The sequence below is a fragment of the Danio rerio genome, chromosome 8 (genome assembly GCF_052040795.2).
Source record: "Danio rerio strain M-AB ecotype USA chromosome 8, GRCz13ab, whole genome shotgun sequence".
NCBI classification, from domain to species: Eukaryota; Metazoa; Chordata; class Actinopteri; order Cypriniformes; family Danionidae; genus Danio; species Danio rerio.
Genome location: NC_141028.1, coordinates 60,915,585 through 60,937,402, shown reverse-complemented (window position 1 = coordinate 60,937,402; position 21,818 = coordinate 60,915,585). Strand labels below are relative to the sequence as shown.

Below are 21,818 nucleotides of genomic sequence, written 5' to 3'. Positions count from 1 at the left end.
AATCATCCGCCAGCATGTCCATTAATGGCCCATTAAGACCACTAACACGACTCTGCTCTATTTTAAGCCACCACAGCGACTACAATCACAGAGTCAACACGTATAACGCCATGACTAAAAACTTGATGAAAAGAGTAAGCAGAGGGTTTGCTTTTTTTGCTGCTGATCAGTTGGTCCAGTCCAGTACTTACTTATTTTATTATCATTCTTCAATTTTAGAACATACACAAATTATCTTATAGTGTTTAATAAAACCAGAAGCAGAAATCCAAGCAACTCTATGCCATTGATCAACTTTCGATGGATTGACTGATTGTATTTGTAATTTTCTGAATGATTGAGAATAATACTTTTAATAATAATTTAGTTTTCCTGTAAAACTCTTCTGCTATATTTGTAAAAGTTTAACAAAACAAAACAAAAACCCAAAAGCCAATAAAAGAATGCGCTAGCTGCAGGAAAGCATGTTGCTTGGTGAGTTCACAGCTCACGTTGACTCCACTGGACACGTGACAGATCAGTTACAGTGGATTCTTACCTGTCCGAGTACAAAACTCATGTCAACAAGACCAAACACACACTTACAATGGTGAAGGAACGCTTTTTGGCCAATTAACACACAGAAAGGTCATGTGACTGTGGCTCTGTTCCAATGCCCTGTGAGCTGTCTACCAGGGGAGCATACTTAGTTTCTAAAGGTTGAGTATTGTGTAACTTCTGGTCGAATTCCAAAGCAGCATCGAAAGTATTGTTCAGTATGCATGACAATGAGAAAATGTTGAGCACTGCGATAACTATACTTCACCTTGGAACAAAGTATCTTCCATTTCAAGGCGACTTTAAGTCAAAGCATGATCTTCCTCATTCTTCATAACAGCGCTATTCAACCTGCATTTTTAGTGTCTGAGACATTTGGTATTACTTTACTTCCACAGAACGCCGCCGTCTGCCTCTGCCCAAACCGGTTCCTCTGGACACTCCAGAAACACATGGCCCTTTAACTACACGCATGTCTACCATGCATCTAAAGTTGACTTAAAGTACTTCTTTAGGTAAACATGTGCAGCGGCAGAGCAAAATTACAACAAAACTTACTTGTAGGGATAAACCGATACCCCTTGTTTACAAACCGATACAAAATTGAGTATTTTAATTTGTGAACTAGCCAATACAGAGTACAAATTCCGATACTTCTTAGATTTGGTTTTAATGAAAGTGCGATTAATTTGAAAGGATTCATTTAAAGGCTATTCCAAGCCGAAGATATACACTATGATAACCCTGCAAATCGATATCGATTACCGATTAAGCATGGACAGTTAAAAGATAAGTTTTCCTACCGCATGTCTTTGGACTGTGGGGGAAACCGGAGCACCCGGAGGAAACCCACGCAAATGCAGGGAGAACATGCAAACTCCACACAGAAACACCAACTGAGCCGAGGTTCGAGCCAGCGACCTTCTTGCAGTGAGGCGACAGCATTACCTACTGCGCCACTGCTTCGCCCAGTGCCATGTTTAATCAATCCCCAATGACTTATTTTCCATTCCTAACAAAAAATCTGATTTTAATCTGCCAGGTGAGTTGACCAAATATCTTCAAATGACAAACACCAAAGAAGTTCTCAATTAATGATTTATTAAATTAACAACGAGAGAAAAGAAAAACAGACGTTTCCACCGAAATGTTCGTTTTACCCATTGTCTGTTCTTCATTTAATAAACTATATAATGTAGACCCAAGTAAATACAAAATGTGGATAGGTTTTCGGACTATGGTTGCACGGTTTACTGGTACAATAGTAGTATCACGATACTTTGGCTCCAAAATACTGGCAGTGCCGCTGTATTTGTAAACAGTAGTATCGTCATTACTGGTTCATCTACAATACACAATGTTGCATGTGGAAAAGTCAATAAAATGTTCACAGATTTCTGCAAGAATAGACCATTTCATTTTAATAGTCTGTGGAGCGCTTTAAGGTCGCAAAACTGTAGAATTTTCGGCTTTTATGGTAGCCCATTGCACGTTTCCTAACGCCTCAGTTCAAACGCACATCTGAATCAGTTCATTTCTATTCCTGCCAATATGATTTATTAGCAACCGAGACAATCTCTTTAAAAGATCGCCTCACAAAATAGTGAATTGCTTTGGATTGTTTCCCCGAGTAGACTGAAAACGAAATAGATTAAAACCCTAAAATACAATAGGAAACATTGAGACAATTTTCGGCCACTTCATACAGCCTAATTTTGTAACAAATGTCATTCTGTATTATTTGTATCTTTATTTTAATGTATTTTTGTTGGTCAGTTATCTACAAAATAAACAAAAAGAATGAATGAATTTTAGGTGGAGTGGGGTGCAAATAATACTTTTTGGCCTCAAGGGATTAATGAATTACATTCAAGTAATTAGTTACAAAAGTTAAAACTATTAGTTAATGTTTTCACAACAACCCTATGTATGAGTTTACAAAAGATCCACCAATTAACTCGGTTGATGAAGCGAGATGCAAACCACAATGAGCAATTTACAAATTATCATTTTAATAAAGTAGTTAATAGAGTCTTTCTACACAATCAAACTACTTCAGCTTATTTGTGCATCTTAAACGAGACCTAATACACAAAAATCCTTTTTATAAGGGGTTTAAACACAATCGTGTGGCAGCGGTGTGTGAATATATCCAGCTTCTAATGGTAAAAATGTGTTAATTATACGTTTTATAATCAGACTTGTCTGCAGAAAGATTTATTGACATTCTCCATATGCGTCATCAAAATGGAAAAGCCCCACCCACTAGTGACCATCATTAGCATAGGATGCAAGTCTTGTGTTTGAATCTGCCACTATGCTGACACACAGGCGTTTGTAGCTCCGCCCTCTTCTAAAAAAAAAAAGCACAATCTCATTTGCATTTAAAGCGACAGTCACCAAACCACCACAATTAGGATCAAAGCCTGGAAGGGGGCAATTTCAGAGAGCTGGAGAGCATTATCTGTGGGCTATTTTGAGCTGAAGCTTCACTACACACTTATTTTACATCTTGTTAAACGGAACTCCTTTCATATTTGGAAACATGCATCAGAGGAGTTTTTGTGGGTCGAGCGGTTTAAAGTTCACCATCCCCTACGCTTGTCTTTTGCATCAAAGTGAAGTAATGTGGTTCAACAGGAACAGACTCAGCTTAGTTCCGTGATCAGGACCTGATTGAAGACTTGTAGAAAATATTTCAAGCGCCAGAAGATGTGGGCGTTCACTGATGTGCTCCATTGTGAACAAACATAGTCACATGAGACAAAGCAAATCCTGACAGCTGCTCGGCTTTGCATCAGGTCCGGCCACATTTCTGCAGCTCACAAACCAGAGCCTTTATTCAAATGGAAAGCGATGCCGTTTTCTTTCTCACATGCACACGCAAATGTGCATCACTAGTATAGTCCATCTGCGGTCCACTTTGCTTATTCAAAGCAGCCTGATAACAGGCCTGTATTCAAACAACCTGCGAGGAAATGAGAGTGACAGGACAGGCCAAACGCTCACAGTAAACATGAATCACGAGAGCGTACGCCTGTACAGCGCTGACAGAGAGGATCACTCGCAGTGAATGAAGCCGGTCGGATGCTGCTTCGCTAACTGCTCTGATTCAGCTAATTCATTCAGTCAAATCTCCAGCTCTTCAAGAACTATTTTGTGAAATGATGAACTCAGTCATTTGTTTGTGAATCAGACAACACTGCTTACATTGATGGCCTGCAAAACATCAAGAAAAAAAATGTAGCTTCATTTTAGTGTTTGAAACTGCTCACTCCAGAGCTCACACAACTGCTAGCCTGATGTCCCTGGGTTCTTATGTTTTCCAGTCGGGCTACCAAAAATTAATCCACCCTGCTGGTCAAACTATCTTAACAGTAAGACACATGTAGTCTATTTAAAAGCCTCTGCATTCTCCAACTCATGTAATTGACATGCATTGAGGAGCCACTACATGTGGTTGAATTTGTTGTCAAAGAAACTAGAACTTTGTTACTATATTGATGAAACAATAGAAAATACAACAATAAAAGTTAGGCCTAGCAGGTTTGCACATGCTTTTTTAGGGACATATAAAAAAAAATATTAAAATAATTCAATAAAATATGATTATTTAAAAAAAAGAACAATAATAAATGCCATTAGAACTTGTTTAATTTGGTAAAAGGATTTCTTTTATTTTGTTACGGAAGTCTTTTCTTTTTGTGTCACTTGGTTTTCTTTCGGGCTATCAATAACAGAAGAGTGCTTGCCCAAAAGGCTATCAGGTACTTAGATGTTTTTCGAGCCCTGTACTCTATAGTTGCATCAGAAATAACACACTATGCACTTTTAAGACCAGGACACGGTCAGGCATTTGGCAGCATCGGGCCGTCAGTGAGCATCTGTCAGGCGAGTTTGTTTGGTGTCGCCCCACATCTTGTTCAGGACGGAGAAATGGGCAAAGTCTTAGTATGTAGAATCAGCGTTGGCCATCAGTAAAAGAGAGCGCTCTGATTGGCTGTTCAGCTGCAAATGAGCACATAAGACCAAGTGGCAAAGTGACGAAACTAAGCCAACTGAGGAGGAAACGAAAAAAGACATCGTCACATTTCTTAAATATTCGCAAATGACATCGATTATCAGACATATTTGCACAAGCCAATCCCTCTCTTTACTGTATAGAAATGCTGGGTTTCACACAATATATTTGTGTTAGGACAACATGAAGTAAGTTAACTTATTAGTTTTGGTAAATTTAGGTGGATTGACAGGGCTCGACAATAAAGATGGCCCGGGGACAGTGTGAGAGACACGTGGGACAGTAGACAGGATCATTACTGGCTCGATTGGGGCCATCTTTTGTTAAATAATTTAAAACTGAAAAAAAATACCTTCACATTTTCCATACTGCTCTTTTTGTTTTGTTAACACTTAATTTTGCTCATTAATAACATTTTTTAAATATTATTCAAATAATTTGTAACATTTTAATAATTATAAACATTATTTTTGACACATTATTTAATATATATGGCTAAAAATAGCTATTAAATTTATTTTTTTCATTTAAATTTTTTTTGGTGGGGCCAGTGAAAATTTTGGCAGAGCAAGTAAAAACTGAACCATTGGCCCGATCGGACCAGTAGAAAAAACCCTTAGCATTGAACCCTGGTTGACCATATTGCAGTTAAGTAGTCCCTCAATTAATAAGTATTTTGAACAAACATCAAATGTAATTTGAGTGTACGGAGTGAGAAGTACTGTGAAAATAGTACGTAAATGCTGCTTTGTTTGTGATTTGTCACGTGCAGCATTAGTTCTAGTTTCCATCGTGGGATAACGCTGCAATTTAAACTATTAAGACATTTTGCATGAAATTAAATTGGAATTAAATTGAATTTTGGACTCTTAGAAGACTTGCGCTGTGTTCACACCAAATGCAGAGAGCACAGATAAAACATTTTGAGATTACTCGCTTCATTCGCGCATCTAATTCATTTAATACATGTGTCAAATTCGCTTCACAATAGATTCGTTGCTAAATGGCTAACATGGATTTTATTGAGAGAGTAGCTGTGTTCATGTGTTTTAGAAAGGCTAAAAACAGAGTAGATTCGTTCAGCGTCATGTCTGAGTCCACTAGATCCTTTCAGAGGTGCAGCAGCTCTGAGTTCATCAACTCCTCCAGAAATCACACCTGGATGATGGAGGCCTTTAGATTGAGCGGAGTCCAGTTTGATGAGCTGTTGTCCGGTGTTGGCAAGAGGATATCCCCTCGAAATACCAACAACAGGCATTACGTCATAATCACTCCCCTACTTTAGCAAACTCCTGATTGGTTAACGCAGCACGAATGTCAGCTGAAGATCAGATTTTAAAACTTGATCGATATGCGCTATAACATGCATAAACACGTAAAATGATCAACTCACACCGCTTCATTTGCGCGAAACACACTGCAGAATGTCTATTCGCATCTTTGCATTGACTCAACATGTGAATCACTCATGCTCGATGCTTCATCCGTGTCTGCTAGTTTAAACTACTTATTTAAAACAAGAAACAACTTCTCTCTTAAGGATTTTTTGGGACAATTTAGTCATTTTATTTTCAACCTACTTAAATTTGTAAAAACAATGAAGTTAACATAATCGATTTGTGTTGGGACAACATGAAGGAACTGTGTGAAACCCTGCATTTCTACACTGAAGCGTCACTACCCAACACCATAACGCCCTATTCACAGGGGGCGTCAGCTTCAAAGCTTCCCATTCACTTTGAATGGGTGACGTCAAGCGTTGCCGAACTGCATTGTGAATCCGTTGGCGCCGCTTCAGAGGCTTTACTCGCTGCAGAAGTTGGGACTAGCTCAACTTTAAGCGCCGACGGAAGCGTCAGCCAATTAGATCGCTGTATGCAAATACACCAGCTAGACAGTGGCCTATTGCTGACTGAATTTCATTGGCTGACGATCTATGACGACACGCCTTCAGTCTAGCATTGACGCTGAAACCCCGTGTGAATGGGGCGTAAGAGCGGTGAAGAGCTGGGATCAAATTTAAAGCATCTTTTTCCCAAATGTTTTGGATAATCATAAGTTAAAATATTAGAGGATACACAGGACGCACCTTTAGTTTTTCACAACAATCAATACAGAGCTTACTCACATTCACTCATGATCAATATGGACTTTATAGACTCAGAGGTTCAGGACATCTCTGTTGGTCCTGTACAATGATCTCCTGTTTACTAATGATGATGGCTAACACCGCTCTCTAAACTGATACCTGATGTAATCACTGCGTCTAGTAACATTTCAACTGCTATCATGGAATAATCATGAATACTCCATTGTTCCTACACCAATACATTTCCACGACTTTCCCAGAAATGACTCTGATTACTGGACGAGGACTTTTATATTAATTTCATATCATTAAACTAATCAGGTTAAGGTTTTACAGCAGGTCTGAAGCTGACGTGTAATGCTTTACTGGAATCAGTCTGTAAACAAATACTTCAAGAGTCTCACAAAGCATCTGTCATTCGCTCATCCACAACTATACAAAGAGATCGACAGGTGTGTGCATGATTAAACACACACACACACACACCCTTTATCATTTTAGAAAGCATTTCTGTCAAACAACATGCCTTTTCAAAGGTGTAGCTCACCTGAAAATGACAATGCATGCATTAAATATTCACCCTTATGTAACTTAATGTCTATTTTACTTTCTTTTTCACAAGAACAAACAGAAATAGTCAATTAACAGAACAGATTTGATTAAATAATTAATGGTTTTCTCCAAGATACAATGCTTTTCTGAGCAGTTTAACTCACTGCACATTCATGTTCAGATCAGATGTGCTTTAATGCACCTACTAAAAGTCATTCTTTTAAGACTTGAGTGAGGTATAATTTATAAAATGCTCACAAACTGCCCATAAACAAAAAAAATTCCATCTTACCAGTTATACGAGATGTCATATTTGGTCTCAAGAGTATTCCTTGAGAATCAATATTAGGGCTGTAACGATACACCAAACCCGAGAATCAGTTCGTATCACAATTTTTTTTCCGTGGGGGGTGGTAAAAAAGATTTTTAAAACTATATTCTTTATTAAATAACATTTGAAAAACCTTTATAAACTGAACATCAAAGAACAATATTAACTATGCAAATTATTAACAATATAAATAGCCATATATAAAATAAATAAATAGCCAAAGCTATATCACTTCTGTTTTCTTTGTAACAAAATACTGTTGAAAAACCAAACAGAACTAAACTCCATTGTGGAGATGATTCAAGCATGTTGAAAAATCTTTTTCAATCAAGTTCTCTTACACAGAAAACGTAAATTAAATGGCGACTGTTTCACACTGAGGTAACTGAGGCTTAATGCCTGTGCTGCAAACCACAAATCAAGTAAACATTTAACAAATAAACAACTTATTTCTTTCAAGAAAACCAAACTCGTTGGATTTAAGGTGGTTGAAAATTCTGCTTCTGAAACACCATCATGTTAAAATTGCAGTGAAAAAACGTGAAAACTTTCCTTACTCTGCCGAGGAGTCGGGACATCTGGTGAACGCCCATCCCTCTCTGCACAGCCACATTAACAGTGTGAGCAAAGCATCGTTCGACAGCATTGGCAATTTTCCTGCTGTTGTCGGTTGTCAAGCGGGGTTAAGTTGGTTTTGTTTTGATATTCCTGACACATTCAGACGGTCCCTTACTAAGAGCTCCGTGCGAGCTCTCCCGGCTAATCGCATATTGCGAGGGCTTAAACGGAGCAGTGCTCGTAATGTCGAGCGAAAAAAAAAAAGTTTCCTCACGTTCTTCTTCAACTAACTCAACTTTTGCAGGCAGGCGTGACGTTATTGGAAGTCCCATGGTGTGTCGCGACTCTCCCTTATCACATCGCGACACAGGATCGTAGATCAGTGTCGCGATTTCGGTTTCATATCGCGTATCGTTACAGCCCTAATCAATATTAAAAATGAACATATGATTTTAATAATGAGAAATCAAATAATTTAGAAATGGAATAATGCAGGAGTATGACGCGGAGAATATCTTGGATTCAATCAAATCTTGGATAAATAATAATTAATAAGTTTGTGATTTTTGATTACTGAAATATTCTTACCTTGCCTGAGTTAATAAGTTTATAAATAAATGTAAAAATATGCCATTTATATTATATATTTATATTACTCCAAATTTCCCAAACTTGACATTATAACAAAAATCCTAACACAAAATCCTCTTGAAACGAGCTTGTGTTTGTGCTTCTATATCTGCATCCGCATCCGTGTGAATGAGCTGATGCGCTACATCCCCATCATTCATCCAGATTACATAACACATCGACAAATACAGAGACATCAAACAGAAATATGCCACGAGAGCCACGGTTACAGTATAGGACACACAGTGGCATGAACTTTACTTAAGGATTAAAGATCAAATATGCTGAAAGGGCACGTCAACTGCGGAGAGAGAGCTGGATAAAACAGACATAAGGCAAATCAGCACTATCACTGACCAAATCCATAATCCCGAAAGCTGCCATCTATGGACGGGAACAACTTAATCCTATTCAGAGCTTCGGCTCAAAACATGAAGTGGGATAAAAAGAGATCAGGATGGGAAAAAAATAAGCAACAAATATGCGCAAGCTTCACGCGCTTTCTGGATTTTCGTGCGGATTGTAATGAAGCTAGCTTCAAATCATTCAGACAAAGCTAATTATACAGCACACGAACGCAAAATGTCCCATTTATTAATGCAGCACAGAGTACTGTCCACCAATGTGCTTTTGTTGAAGCCAAATCTATCTTTAGCTCCATTTACGGCTGCATGATATTAGAAAAATTTAACAATGCAATATTTTTTTGTTTTGCGATATGAATAGGATTTCACTAGATGACTTAACATCTCTATTTGGAAAGCATTAATAATGTTAGATCTAAGGATGCACCGATATGGATTTTCTGGCCTATATCGATAACCGATAACTCTTCAGATTTGGAGGCTGATAACCGATATATTAGCCGATAAATATAAATATTTTAAAATGTGATATTTTTATACAGTGAACAACTGATTTTATTTTAAAAACTTGAAACTAAAAGCACAATCAAAGCACAAAAGCTATTTCAAAATTGCAAGTTGAATATAAATCTATATTCACGATTTTACATAAATCAGCAAGCCAAAAAATAAATTACAAAAACAAAATAAAAACAAAATACACAATGAAACTCTATCAAACATATTGACAATGATACGGAATATGGTTACTTTATTGTAAGGTTATTAAAGCACAGCAATACCACACAAAGAAATGACGAACTTTGAAGGAATTAACGATGTGAGGAACTCCCGTTATAGTGCACTGGACAAGCCTGAACAAGTTTCACCCAGGTATGTGCGAGGCAGGCAGTTTTGCACAATTACGTAATCTATCGGCTTAAAGATGTCAGCCTAATTTTCATAATGGACAGATAACAATAACATTAAAAATAGCATTTATTGGCCAATAACGATATCACCGCCGATATATCGCCAACCCAAGTTAGATCAATTGGGATGAATCTACCGTGGAATTGCATCTCCTTAAATTCCAAAAAACAATCTATAAACTTTTTGGGGTCCCCCGACATGTTTTCGTTGTGGTCTGTGCTACTTGCAGTGCGTTTCTGTATTTGCATGTGTTGTGAGTACTTTCATGCATAACAATCTATAAATATAATCAAGAAAAATACACAACTGAAATAAAGTTTAATAATTTCACGAATCCAACAGTATGCTACAGTAGGTGAATGAAAATTTTTTTTTAAATAAAAAAAAAGTTCACAAACGGTACAATTTCTTATACCTGAATGCTTTTAAAATCATTATGCAATCACAAACACGTGCAAATGACGACACAAACTCAACATTGCATATCCTGCGACGTGATTATTGCGAATGATCACATTACGATATTGCTGATGCTGAAACGATATATTGTGCAGCCCCAGCCCCATTTCACAATTTTTTCAAGAAAATTTCTGGTAAATGCGTGTGAACGCCCTTGTCAATTTTTCATAATAAGAAGGTGTTACATTACCATAAAATACTCGGAATTATGCTGTATGTAATGTGTGTCAATGGTAACTTTTTTCTGGTAATTACATCAAAATGACCGTTTCGTATTAGGACTGCACGATACTGAAATTAACAAGCAATGTTGTTGAGTATTTTGATAACAATATGTGCCTAATATTTGTATTAGTCATGTTTTTAAATCATTTATTAATTTAATGATATTAAAATAAAAATTTTAATCTAATTAACTCTAATTCCGACTAAAAACTGTCAAACGTGCAAACATTTCGTCTTTAAAACACTATCAATGAGTGAAATCAGATATTCTGACTCTGATTGGCTGTCGTCATTTACCTCTCTCGTCTAGACTCCACCCATAAGTGTTTGATTTCAGCTCTGGGTTCACCTTTGGGTTGAACGGAACAGCAACTACTGTGGAGGTGACAGTTTTGCGCCATGTGATCGGTCAAATTTAGATAAAAACAATACAAAGGTCATTTATCACACATCTGCGACACGTATTTCGCTTAAACTATTATCGCCATGATGATAATTTTGCGATATATCGTGCAGTACTTTTTGTGATTATAACTGTGAAAGGAGCTAATGAGAGTGGTGCGCATTTAAAAACGACAGAATGATGGAAAGAATAGTGATCATCTTTCATAAAGAGCGAAAATTGATGCATTTAGGAATCGTTAAAGCGAATTAGCGGGCGTTCATCATGAGCTTATTTGTTTATAATAAGAATATTGGGGAATAAGGTGAACACACAATCGCTCTTCCTCGTGAACATTTGAGTGTAGCCTAGAGCGCCATCAGCTGTTCAAAATAAAGCTCAGAATTGATTTCTCAAACGATTTTGCACCACCGAAGTCCTTCCACTGCTCGATGGGTTCAAAATGGCTGATATTTCGCGCTGGATAAAAGCACTTTGGTGGACACGTTACCAAATGGGAAAAGAAATTTGCGTAAACATGCGAGGCCAGTGATGAACAGTACTCTGTCATATTTCAGAACACAACAACACTTGTGTACTTGAATATGACAGCTATGTTTTATGTTGCTGGCTGTAGCATTCTTCAGTTCACGGTGCAGGAACTTTACACCACAGTGGACATACCTCCTGTGGTATGAATCAAAAGGGGATTTTTCCGATGGTTCAGGAATGTTTTGTTTCCTCATTCATGTGTCCTGTGAATGTGTGCCGGGCTCATCTTTCAAATGCCGTGGTTTCATTACGTAAGACTATATGGAACAAACCATTCAACAACACTCACTGATCAACTCCCTTTAAATATGACAGATGTGCAGGCCCAAATGACAATCGCAGAGCTTGACATTGTGTGCTAAATTATTGCAAACACTTTGAAATGGGTTCATTGGAGCTGAGAACAACACAATTTTATTGATAGCCAAAAGTATCATGTTGTTACACAGGATATTTCAAAAGCAGATTAGGGGAAAGGCACAGATTTAGTGAATGAAACGCTGAACTGAGATGCTGAAAACTCTGCGATGGTGTACAGTTAACACCAACACAACTATACACCATTTTTGTAATGCAATTCATCTGTCCGTTTAGTGTAAAACTGGCAGATATTCTGAATGAACACATAAATCGACTCTCTAACAGTAGATTGTGTTTATACAAAAGCAGAAACAGAGCATTTTCCCTGGTTACATTACACAACTTAGAGCTCCACGACATTTCTAATACACTTTCATAGTTGGAAAAACAAATGCAATGGAAGTCGATGATTATTCTTTCTTTTGTGTTTAATAAATGTTTGAAAATAGTAAAGGAGCAATCCCTTTGAATCAGCATTTATGTTCGCAAAGATGTTCACTGTTGTCTGGGTTTTATTTTTACTGTCAATTAGTAAAAATAATCATGTGACTAAAAAGCATGAATGCTATTGGTTGGCTAGTTTCCTTCACAATACAATTAAGTAGGGATGGACAATTAATCGAAATCGACATTCAGAATCTAATAATCGATCCAATTTTTCCAGGTCAAATTTTCGATTACTTTCCCTACCGTGTGCGTAGTCCATGACCCTGCTCTGTTTAGGCTTATTTATACGTATTCTATTATGTTTTATACTTGTTATTAGGCATGCAACAATACAGTTAGCTCACGGCTCAATACATAACTCGGTTTTTAACACGGTTTTCGATTCAGTTCGGTTCTCATGGCTTGACCTGTGTTTTTTTTATTCTATAGGCAATAGAAACAGTGAGAGGTTAAGGAGAAAAAAATAAAAACGATTTATTGCAATTCATTTTGTTGTACTTAAAAGCCAAGAAAAGTACAGTAGTTCCTAGTGTATTGTATGAAAAAATGAACAGTGAAATCTCAGCTGCTGGTAGCCTATGTACAAACTGGTGTCTTTATACAAAAAATAAAGACACATGTGAAGTTAATAAAGATAAATTGGCCATTTTAAATAAACATATTTGTACTTCAGTAAACATAAAAAACCAAAAAAATGCTGAAAAATGCGAGACTGTAGTCTGTAACGCGGATCGAGTGCTTTTATAAGATGACAAAAGTCTCCAATCACCGGCTGCAAATCTTTTACAAGCGCGTATTGAACCGTGGAGGTCGTACTGTACGGTTCAATATTATATTGAGAATCGTGGCATCCCTACTTGTTATATTATCTAACATTTTACTTCCGCCAAGTGCACACATACGGTACGGTCCAGCGCAGACTTCGCATAACAGCACACCTCTCAAAAAAAATTTAACTACACGTCACAAGGATGCATAGTGCAAGCTTTGTGATTGGTTGATTTGGTAGCGGTGATCAGGGTGGGAGGTGCGGAAAGCAGCGTTTTAGGGCAACGTGTTTTAATTTCCGTGGTTTAGTGTTGATGTTCAATAATTATTCATAGATAATAGATTGTGTGTGTTCACTTTAATTATTTTCAATTATTTTAAAAGTAATACACCCGATATCCTTTACTTGTTCCTCAGTGAACTCTGAGGACAAAAACACAAAATACATAAATAAAAGTTAATTAATTGTAATCGAATTAAAACGTTCAGATAATCAAGACAAGTCGCCCAGCCCTACAATGAAGTTCACCTCTTAAATCTCTGCAAAAAAAAAGATCTGTCAATGTTTGTAATGATCTGTACGTTGAAATTAAAACGTTTATTGCACAGAACATCTGACAATAAACTGACAACTGATTCGTGAAAGTTCTTTAACCGTTAATGTGAATGATATTGAAGTCAGAATAATGGTGCAAGTTGGGACAATCTGTCAAATAATAGCTCCACAGCATTGGTAGTTCTGTTCATTTCTATCAGTTCATGTTGTAATCCTTCAACACTGATTGTGTCTTCAGTGTTAGATTGATATCAGGTTCCTGTGTAGCAGGTAGAAACTAAAAGAACCTGAAACTACCAAGCAATATTCCCAAAACTACCAGCAGGTAGAGGAGTGCTGTGATTTATATCAGTCATATTATGAAGTATAAACGTTTCATATGCGTGTGTACCCTGTGTTAAACTATGAAAGAGTGTTCTGAGCGTCATATGTATAAGAAAAGGCGCTATTTTGAGCACATAAGCCATGTTTTGAGCAGTATATGAGAGCAAGCGTGATGGTGAGTGTGTGTGAGGCAGGGCTGTGTCTTCATCAGTCGCCATCTTGTTGGCTGCAGCAGCAGCAGCTGTAGGCCGTGAACATACACACACACACACACACACTCATTCATTCAGCACATGAACACACTGCTGACACACACACGCGCGCGCGCGCCCGTGTACATGTTTCAGCACACCATCATGATTGAGGACAGTAGATGCGCCTTAAACACACACACACACACACTTTACACACACATACACCGGCTTTACATACGATCACTACTGCAAACCGTGATGAAACACACTGAAGCAGCTCTTCCTCATTCACATTTCCTCCACACACACATTGACACAAATCACACAAACACGCTAAACAGATCGAGAAAATCCCATTAGCTCGCGTTTAAGGTCGTTAGAAGAAGCACAGGCTTACATTTGAAGCCAATCAAACGCACACAATTATAACCGACAGCAGCCCGGGTGTGTTTCGAGGCTCCATCGCAGATTTTAATGCACAAATACTGCGACTCCATGATGAAGTGAAGAGGGGGAGGCAGTTTGGCTTTATCCTCCATCTTCACTGTCCATTTCATCACCATCATGAGCAGTCAGAAGTGCACCAATGCAGCCTTTGAAAAACACGCCAAAGCAGGATTTATTTTCGTCAACAAGGCCAAACATCAGGAGCGGTCCACCTCTGAGCAGTTTCAGCAGCACGGAGCCCATCTACGGGAGTTATATAATACAACCGCTGTCGATGGCAGAAATCACCTGACAGCGTTTAATCCTGATGATCGTCAATATTGAGACTTGAATAAATGAGCTCCGCTAGGCAGCTAACAGCACATCTCTACCACATGACCGTGATTTGAGGAAGTTAACACACACTAAACCACTTAATGTTATGTGGCCTACGGATGATTGCAGTTTGACGTTTCCCAGCGCAGAAAAACCAAAATAAACCGCGATGACAGACCGTTTGTGTGGAGTCCAAAGCAGCGGCCCCCACCCCACAGACCCCAGAACAGCCGAATAAAGCCAATCAGCCGGACATTAGAGAGAGGATTAAAGATCACCACTGACCTGAGATCTGTCGGAGCAGTTAATTGTTTATTTAGCATTGACTGTAAACAGCGAACAGAGCTCCACAGCTGCCCGACCTGCAGACAGTCCGTCAGTCAGTCAGCGGAGAGCGGCACTCCCCGAACCCGCAGCCGCGACAGCTGCAACCGCGCCGAATCTGCCCAAATAACGCGAGCTTCACGCTGATTCCCGGTGCTGAAGGCGGCTCGGTCCAGATTTTCGTCTTTCGGTAGCTCCACACTGGTCGTCCGCGGGCGCTGGAGAGCTTCTTGTGCGTTCGGTGTGTCAGGCTCTCGCTCCGGCCATCAGACAGCAGAGATGGGCGCGGTGACCCTGCTCTCAGGGCTGGGAAACCCCACGCTGCGCCTGCGTCATCACGCAGAGGATTCAACCGTTTCGGCGGCAAATCAAGTTTCGCTGTTTTTAGCATAAAATACGCGTTTCTGGAATAACATTGTGATTTCGGTTATAGTTTTTCGCTTCTCAAGACTGTACACATATTTAATGATGTAGCCGTTGCAAATTACCTCAATTGTGTTGTCATCTGCAAGATCTAACTAGGCGATTAAAGTACACATGAAACCAAAACTAACCATATTGATTTTGCTAGCTCACATTGCTAGTTTTGTGGTAGACAATTCATCTGTGCAGGTCATAAAAATGCACTACCTGCTTGTTTTCATTAAAACTCCTAGATTAGGGCTGCAGAGAGAATAGAATCACCATGAGGCGACAATCTAGTGTGATTTGAGAAACAGCCAGGAGATGCCTCTAGTGTCACACGGCGGCCATTTTGGAATGAAAACTCCAATAGAACAACAACATATTATAAGTCTGTAAAATAAACTATTACAAGTGTTGATGATTGTGATAGTAAGTGTTGAATTGTCGTCTTTCAGGTTGTATTTCAGCTTTAATGCGCTTTTTAAATAAATGAATAAATAAAGCAGCTGCTTTTCATCGCGACAGCAATAAGATCAAATGGACGGCCGATCGCTTTCACTCCAAAATGGTGGAATCGCAGGGCTGTTGTTGCAATGGAACATTCTATTGAGTGTCGCCTAGTGGTGATAGGGCTGCGTCTAAAACCGCCTACTACTCAGTAGGTACTGCATTTGGATTTAAACGTACTACTTGGCCGTTAGAAAAGTACGCTCTAGTCTATACAATATGAATGTGAGTAGCATGAATGGAACTTGGACATACTACAACCGCCGATTTGTCATCATCACGTGACCCACCCAAGTCAGTTGTGTCGCTCCATCTATCCTTCTTTTTTCTTTCTTCGGACTGTATGCATTCTTTCTTTCTTTCTTTCTTTCTTTCTTTCTTTCTTTCTTTCTTTCTTTCTTTCTTTCTTTCTTTTCCTATCTATCTATCTATCTATCTATCTATCTATCTATCTATCTATCTATCTCTTTCTTACTACAACCGCCGATTTGTCATCATCACGTGACCCACCCAAGTCAGTTGTGTCGCTTCATCTATCTTTCTTTTTTCTTTCTTCTGACTGTATGCATTTTCTCTTTCTCTCCTTTCTTTCTTTCTTTCTTTCTTTCTTTCTTTCTTTCTTTCTTTCTTTCTTTCTTTCTATTCATCCATCCATTATCATCTATCCATCCATCCGTCCGTCCGTCCGTCCGTCCGTCCGTCCGTCCGTCTGTCTGTCTGTCTATCTATCTATCTATCTATCTATCTATCTATCTATCTATCTATCTATCTATCTATCTATCTATATGTCTGTCTGTCTGTCTGTCTGTCTGTCTATCTATCTTTCTATCTATCTATCTATCTATCTATCTATCTATCTATCTATCTATCTATCTATCTATCTATCTATCTATCTATCTATCTATCTATCTGTCTATCTATCTATCTATCTATCTATCTATCTATCTATCTATCTATCTGTCTTTTTTCTTTAACTTTCTTTTTCTGACTGTATGTCTTTTTTCTGTCTTTCTGTCTCTTTTTCTGTCTTTATCTTTCTGTTCTTTCTTTCTGTTTGTCTTTTATTTTCTTTATTTTTTTCTCCACAATATTCCTATTCTGAATCAAAATCAATAAAATACTGAAAGACAAAAATATGATCCTCCTTCCTGTGAAATTTTAATTCTTTTAAAAATATTCCCAGAGTGCTGTTTAACATTTTCCTCAGTATTTCCTATATGATAAACGTATATCTATACTTTTATTTATTTATTTATATATATATATATATATATATATATATATATATATATATATATATATATATATTTATATATATAGTCTTCAACATATACATGGCTGTGTCTGCTGTAACAGAAATGACACAGATCTCTCAGCATGTGTTGCATCATTTCTCTCATAAGCAGCAGCTTGTTTTCTTCACTGCGTGTACTTTCAACAGCACTCATGGAGACCAAATCCCTCTGGCTCCACTCTGCATGCGAGGCCTGTAATAAAAAAATAAAGGGAACAAATGCGAGGCAAGTAGACGAGGGACCACCGAAACAACAGAGGGAGCATGTCTGAAACCCACAGCTCATTATCACCGGCCTGAGATGGTACTCCGCGGAGACTCGGATGCACACGGGGAAGTGCTGTTACTTAGAGACTATACAGCAAAACACACGCTGATCAGTCACACACTGCAGCCCTAACACAGGCTTTACCAAGCTATGGAAGCCTGTTCCCAGCTCTGAATAAAAAATGAATACAAATAAAATAAACAAAGTATAATAATGATGAATGAAATAAACTATATAATAATTGCAAAATTGCAATTCTGAGTTATAAAGTCAGAATACTGAGATAAAATGCGTAATTTTGAGTAACAAAGTCGCAATTCTCAGTTATAAAGTCAGAATTTTGAGAGATAAAGTTGCAATTTCTGAAATATGGTCACAATTCGTTGCAATTCTGAGTAATAATGTCAGAATTCTGAGATAGTTTTGAAGTATAAAGTTAGATTTCCCAGTTATAAATTCATAATTCCAAGTTATGAAATCAAAAGTCTGAGATAAAAAGGCAGAATTCAGAGATATAAAGTCGCAATTCTGAGTAATAATGTCCGAAATGTGAGATAAAATTCGCAATTTTGAATTATAAAGTCACAATCCTGGAAAAAAAAGTCAGAATTCTTAGATAAAAGGTTGCAATGCTGAGATATAAAAGCAGAATTCAGATGAAATTGAACATTTTGAGTTACAAAGTCAAAAAATCTGAATTCTGAGATAAAAATGTACAGTTCTGACTATTCATTCATTAGTGATGTGCGATACCACTGGTTTCCTGATCTGATACCAAGTAAAATAAAGCCGAGGATTGGCGATACCGATCCGATACTGATACTTTGCCCTAAAATTACTGTTTGGGAAATTGAAGTAACAAGTATTGTACTTAAAAGTCTCATTTTATACTGAATACGAGACATATTACGGGTTATTCTTGTTTATTGATGAAGAATGATCATGCAAAGAATATACGAAGAAAAGAGCCAACTTACATATTTACATATTTATTGACAGCGTCTGAGCATGTGTATCTTAAAACGCCAGCTTGAACATCTTAACATAAAACAATAAACATTCACACCTTTCAGTTTAGTGACATGTTATGATGTTAATCCAGTCCCCTTAAAGATTTTTAACCTTTAATCTTTTTCTTTTGTTTTATCATTATCACAAAAACCCGAGGGAATAAAATACAGCCAAGCAGAACAAAGGATTAAAATATCACACAAGAGATAATAATTCTGACTTTAACTCTATATATATAGTTAAAGTCAGAATTATTAGCCCCCCTAAATTATTAGACTGCTTGTTTATTTTTTCACCAATTTTTGTTTAATGGAGAGATGATTGTTTTAACACATTTCTAAGCATAATAGTTTTAAAAACTCATTTCTAATAACAGATTTATTTTGTCTTTGTCATGACAGTGAATAATATTTGTAAATATTACAGTAAATAATATTTTACTTGTTATTTGTCAAGATACTTCTATACAGCTTAAAGTGACATTTAAAGGCTTCACTAGATTAATTAAGTTAAATAGGCAGGTTAGGGTAATTAGGCAAGTTATTGTATAACGATGGTTTGTTCTGTAGACTATCGAGAAAAAAATATAGCTTTAAGGGGCTAATAATATTGTCTCTAAAATGGTTAACAAAAAATTCAAAACTGCTTTTATTCTAGCCAAAATAAAACAAATAAGACTTTCTCCAGAAGAAAAAATATTATCAGACAAACTGTGAAAATGTCCTTGCTCTGGTAAACATCATTTGGAAAATATAAAAATAAAAAATAAAAATAAATCGAAGGGGGCGAATAATTCTGACTTCACCTATATATATATATATATATATATATATATATATATATATATATATATATATATATATATATATATATATATATATATAATTATTATTATTAATCCATTTGTTGGTGAATATAAACTGTTAAAGATATCCATATATTAGTTTTTCATATTTTGTGGTTTATTTCTGATTTTTGAATTGCATTAGGGGATCTTGATCTTACTTCCGAAAACTTTTAACCTTGAAAAGTCTGGAAAAGTGACTTTTATGAACATTTGTAATAGTGTACAGTGCTATATTGTCTGAGTTGGTGTTGTAAATTACGCTGCAAACACCTTGTAATAAACTGCAGCACATTTACTGTTATTTCACACACTCATTTCTCCAGATATTATTTCTTATCCGTGACATTATTATTTCAAACTACTAAAATGTCAATAAAAGTCACAAAGTGAAACTGCAGAGTTGAATTCTTAACATCAGAAGTGGACAGAGCAGAGATCAACATCCCATGATGCAATTCACCACCGCAAATAAACCCAAAACCCCCAAATACAGAAACTGTGAATGAAAACACTGTAGTCAATATATTTCAGTGCATTTAAAAATCAGTTATGCTCATTTAAATAAGAGTTAGGCACTGAACATCTTTAGGAATATAAAGAAAATACATTTAAATAAATGATTGCAAACCCTAAATAGGGCGACACAGTGGCTTAGTGGTTAGCACGGTGGCCTCACAGCAAGAAGATCGCTGGTGCGAGTCCAGGCTGACTCAGTTGGCGTTTCTATGTGGAGTTTGCATGTTCTCCCCGTGTTGGCGTGGGTTTCCTCCGGGTGCTCCGGTTTCCCCCACAGTCCAAACACATGCGCTATAGGGGAACTGATCAACTAAATTGGCTGTTGTGTATGAGTGTGTGTGTGTGTGTGTGTGTGAATGTGTGTATGGGTGTTTCCCAATACTGGGTTGCAGCTGGAAGGACATCAGCTGTGTAAAACATATGCCAGAATAGCTAGAGGCTGTGGCGACCCCTGATAAATAAGGGACTAAGCTGAAGGAAGATGAATATTATTTAGTGTCTACTCGTTTATAGACTGTGATCTTCAGTGTTTTGTTAGATCGGTTCATCAGTGTTTTCTTTGCTACTGACTCCTCTAATGTGTGTATGCACAAATAAATGACTGTGATATTGATGTAAAAGAGAGATCTCCTACTCATTTACTCTGAGCTCTGTGTATTACCTGAGAAGCTCTGCAGTTCTCTTAAGGTGAAGTTCATACTGTTGAGCTCAGGTGCGAAATCGGCCACGGTGGACGTCCATCCTTCAGAGAGTTTGTTGTCCTGGACACGTTTTCCTCAGCGTGTGTTGTGCAGCTTCAGAAAACACCCCATGAGGGCTGACGGCAGATCTGTGCACGGTTACCTGCAGACACACAGGTGTATGGCAGACATCACATCAGCTCAGCATTTCCATCATTAGGAAAATACTGAACTTTATTATTTTGTTGGCTATAATTCGTATATGTTTGTTGATATATTCACTCACCGGCCACTTTATTAGGTACACCTTACTAGTACCAGGTTGGTTCCACTTTTGCCTTCAGAACTGCCTTAATCCTTGGTGTTGTAGATTCAACAAGCTACTGGAAATATTCCTCAGAGATTTCTCTCCATATTGTCATGATAGCATCACACAGTTGCTGCAGATTTGTCGGCTGCACATCCATGATGCCAATCTCCCGTTCCACCACATCCCAAAGCTGCTCTACTGGATTGAGCTCTGGTGACTGTGGAGGCCATTTAAGTACAGTGAACTCTTCGTCATGTTCAAGAAAGCAGTCTGAGATGATTGAGCTTTATGACATGCTGCGTTATCCTGCTGAAAGTAGCCATCAGAAGATGGAGACACTGTGCTCATAAAGGGATGGACATGGTCAGCAGCAATACTCAGGTAGGCTGTGGCGTTGATGCTCAATTGGTACTAATGGACCCAAAGAAAATCTCCCCCACACCATTACACCACCACCACCAGCCTGAACCGCTGATACAAGGCAGGATGATCCATGCTTTCATGTTGTTGAGGTCAAATTGTGAGCCGAGCATCCGAATATGTCAGCAGAAATGGAGACTCATCAGAGCAGCAACGTTTCTCCAATCTTCTATTGTCCAGTTTTGGTGAGTCTGTGTGAATTGTAGCCTCAG

At 37.7% G+C, this 21,818-nt stretch overlaps 1 protein-coding gene across 1 annotated transcript in view; it reads right to left on the bottom strand.

The window, feature by feature from the left end:
* gnb1a (guanine nucleotide binding protein (G protein), beta polypeptide 1a) overlaps window positions 1-15,609 on the bottom strand; it is a 64,350-nt gene extending 48,741 nt beyond the window's left edge. The window contains 1 exon segment of the mRNA NM_212609.1: window positions 15,310-15,609. The gene's annotated coding sequence lies outside the window, so the exon portion shown is untranslated.
* Between the last annotated feature and the right edge of the window lie 6,209 nt (window positions 15,610-21,818).